Source organism: Danio rerio, chromosome 4 (assembly GCF_049306965.1).
Source record: "Danio rerio strain Tuebingen ecotype United States chromosome 4, GRCz12tu, whole genome shotgun sequence".
In the NCBI taxonomy this organism is placed as follows: domain Eukaryota; kingdom Metazoa; phylum Chordata; class Actinopteri; order Cypriniformes; family Danionidae; genus Danio; species Danio rerio.
In genome coordinates this window covers 51235001-51237500 of record NC_133179.1, presented here as the reverse complement: position 1 = coordinate 51237500, position 2500 = coordinate 51235001, and the positions used below count along the sequence as shown (strand labels likewise).

The window sequence follows — 2500 nt, the reverse complement described above, 5'->3', positions numbered from 1 at the left end:
GGTATGGCCGTAAGCGAAAGAGGCTGTCAAGCGTTGGCTATTTAAATCAGCTGCCAGATGAAGCACTTCGAAAAGCTTACAAGCTGGTATTCCTTATTAACTCTCCAATCCTGTCCTAACCAGGCCCGACCCTGCTTTACTTCCGAGTTCAGATGAGATCGGGCATTTCCAGGGTGGTATGGCCGTAAGCGAAAGAGGCTGTCAAGCGTTGGCTATTTAAATCTTCCCCAGATAAAGCACTTCGAAAAGCTTACAGCACCTGGTATTCCCAGGCGGCTCCCTATTAAGACTAACCAGGCCCGACCCTGCTTTACTTCCGAGTTCAGATGAGATCGGGCATTTCCAGGGTGGTATGGCCGTAAGCGAAAGAGGCTGTCAAGCCTTGCTATTTAATCAGCTGCCAGATGAAGCACTTCGAAAAGCTTACAGCACCTGGTATTCCCAGGCGGTCTCCCATCCAGTATAACGAGGCCCGACCCTGCTTTACTTCCGAGTTCAGATGAGATCGGGCATTTCCAGGGTGGTATGGCCGTAAGCGAAAGAGGCTGTCAAGCGTTGGCTATTTAAATCAGCTGCCAGATGAAGCACTTCGAAAAGCTTACAGCACCTGGTATTCCCAGGCGGTCTCCCATCCAAGTACTAACCAGGCCCGACCCTGCTTTACTTCCGAGTTCAGATGAGATCGGGCATTTCCAGGGTGGTATGGCCGTAAGCGAAAGAGGCTGTCAAGCGTTGGCTATTTAAATCAGCTGCCAGATGAAGCACTTCGAAAAGCTTACAGCACCTGGTATTCCCAGGCGGTTCCCATCCAAGCACCAACCAGCCCCACCCCTTTCACTCCCGAGTTCAGATGAGATCGGGCAATTCCAGGGTGGTATGGCCGTAAGCGAAAGAGGCTGTCAAGCGTTGGCTATTTAAATCAGCTGCCAGATGAAGCACTTCGAAAAGCTTACAGCACCTGGTATTCCCAGGCGGTTTCTCCTATTGAAGTACTAACCAGGCCCGTCCTGTTTTACTTCCAAGGATGATCGGGCATTTCCAGGGTGGTATGGCCGTAAGCGAAAGAGGCTGTCAAGCGTTGGCTATTTAAATCAGCTGCCAGATGAAGCACTTCGAAAAGCTTACAGCACCTGGTATTCCCAGGCGGTCTCCCATCCAAGTACTAACCAGGCCTCTGACTTGTTTACTTCCGAGTTCAGATGAGATCGGGCATTTCCAGGGTGGTATGGCCGTAAGCGAAAGAGGCTGTCAAGCGTTGGCTATTTAAATCAGCTGCCAGATGAAGCACTTCGAAAAGCTTACAGCACCTGGTATTCCCAGGCGGTCTCCCATCCAGTACTACCAGGCCCGGCCCTGCTTTACTTCCGAGTTCAGATGAGATTGGCATTTCCAGGGTGGTATGGCCGTAAGCGAAAGAGGCTGTCAAGCGTTGGCTATTTAAATCAGCTGCCAGATGAAGCACTTCGAAAAGCTTACAGCTGGTATTCCCAGGCGGTCTCCCATTTAACACTAACCAGGCCCGACCTTGCTTTACTTCCGAGTTCAGATGAGATCGGGCATTTCCAGGGTGGTATGGCCGTAAGCGAAAGAGGCTGTCAAGCGTTGGCTATTTAAATCAGCTGCCAGATGAAGCACTTCGAAAAGCTTACAGCACCTGGCATCCCAGGCGGTCTCCATCCAAGTACTAACCAGGCCCGACCCTGCTTTACTTCCGAGTTCAGATGAGATCGGGCATTTCCAGGGTGTATGGCCTAAGTCAAGAGGCTGTCAAGCATTGGCCATTTAATCCCCTGCCAGATGAAGCACTTCGAAAAGTTTACAGCACCTGGTATTCCCAGGCGGTCTCCCATCCAAGTACTAACCAGGCCCGACCCTGCTTTACTTCCGAGTTCAGATGAGATCGGGCATTTCCAGGGTGGTATGGCCGTAGCGAAAGAGGCTGTCAAGCGTTGGCTATTTAAATCAGCTGCCAGATGAAGCACTTCGAAAAGCTTACAGCACCTGGTATTCCCAGGCGGTCTCCCATCCAAACTAACCAGGCCCACCCTGCTTTACTTCCAGTTCAGATGAGATCGGGCATTTCCAGGGTGGTATGGCCGTAAGCGAAAGAGGCTGTCAAGCGTTGGCTATTTAAATCAGCTGCCAGATGAAGCACTTCGAAAAGCTTACAGCACCTGGTATTCCAGGTCTTGCTCCCCATCCAAGTACTAACCAGGCCCGGCCCTGCTTCACTTCGAGTTCAGATGAGATCGGGCATTTCCAGGGTGGTATGGCCGTAAGCGAAAGAGGCTGTCAAGCGTTGGCTATTTAAATCAGCTGCCAGATGAAGCACTTCGAAAAGCTTACAGCACCTGGTATTCCCAGGCGGTCTCCCATCCAAGTACTAACCAGGCCCGACCCTGCTTTACTTCCGAGTTCAGATGAGATCGGGCATTTCCAGGGTGGTATGGCCGTAAGCGAAAGAGGCTGTCAAGCGTTGGCTATTTAAATCAGCTGCCAG

General features: G+C 51.3%; 1 protein-coding gene, 4 non-coding genes and 8 pseudogenes across 5 annotated transcripts in view; all 13 read right to left on the bottom strand.

Moving 5' to 3' along the window:
* Nucleotides 1-2500, bottom strand: part of LOC137490826 (tripartite motif-containing protein 14-like) — a 262825-nt gene that overhangs the window by 187679 nt on the left and 72646 nt on the right. The window lies entirely within an intron of this gene.
* Nucleotides 248-364, bottom strand: LOC141383933 (5S ribosomal RNA; annotated as a pseudogene).
* LOC141383923 (5S ribosomal RNA) lies at nucleotides 421-537 on the bottom strand. Its single transcript, XR_012404992.1, has one exon. It is a non-coding gene; the product is annotated as a 5S ribosomal RNA (ribosomal RNA).
* On the bottom strand, nucleotides 596-714 carry LOC141382433 (5S ribosomal RNA). Its single transcript, XR_012403363.1, has one exon. It is a non-coding gene; the product is annotated as a 5S ribosomal RNA (ribosomal RNA).
* Nucleotides 773-888, bottom strand: LOC141383951 (5S ribosomal RNA; annotated as a pseudogene).
* LOC141383932 (5S ribosomal RNA) lies at nucleotides 1119-1237 on the bottom strand (annotated as a pseudogene).
* On the bottom strand, nucleotides 1296-1411 carry LOC141383938 (5S ribosomal RNA; annotated as a pseudogene).
* LOC141383948 (5S ribosomal RNA) lies at nucleotides 1470-1584 on the bottom strand (annotated as a pseudogene).
* LOC141383950 (5S ribosomal RNA) lies at nucleotides 1643-1757 on the bottom strand (annotated as a pseudogene).
* Nucleotides 1814-1932, bottom strand: LOC141383878 (5S ribosomal RNA). The gene has a single exon (XR_012404936.1). It is a non-coding gene; the product is annotated as a 5S ribosomal RNA (ribosomal RNA).
* Nucleotides 1990-2104, bottom strand: LOC141383947 (5S ribosomal RNA; annotated as a pseudogene).
* Nucleotides 2163-2281, bottom strand: LOC141383943 (5S ribosomal RNA; annotated as a pseudogene).
* On the bottom strand, nucleotides 2340-2458 carry LOC141382432 (5S ribosomal RNA). Its single transcript, XR_012403362.1, has one exon. It is a non-coding gene; the product is annotated as a 5S ribosomal RNA (ribosomal RNA).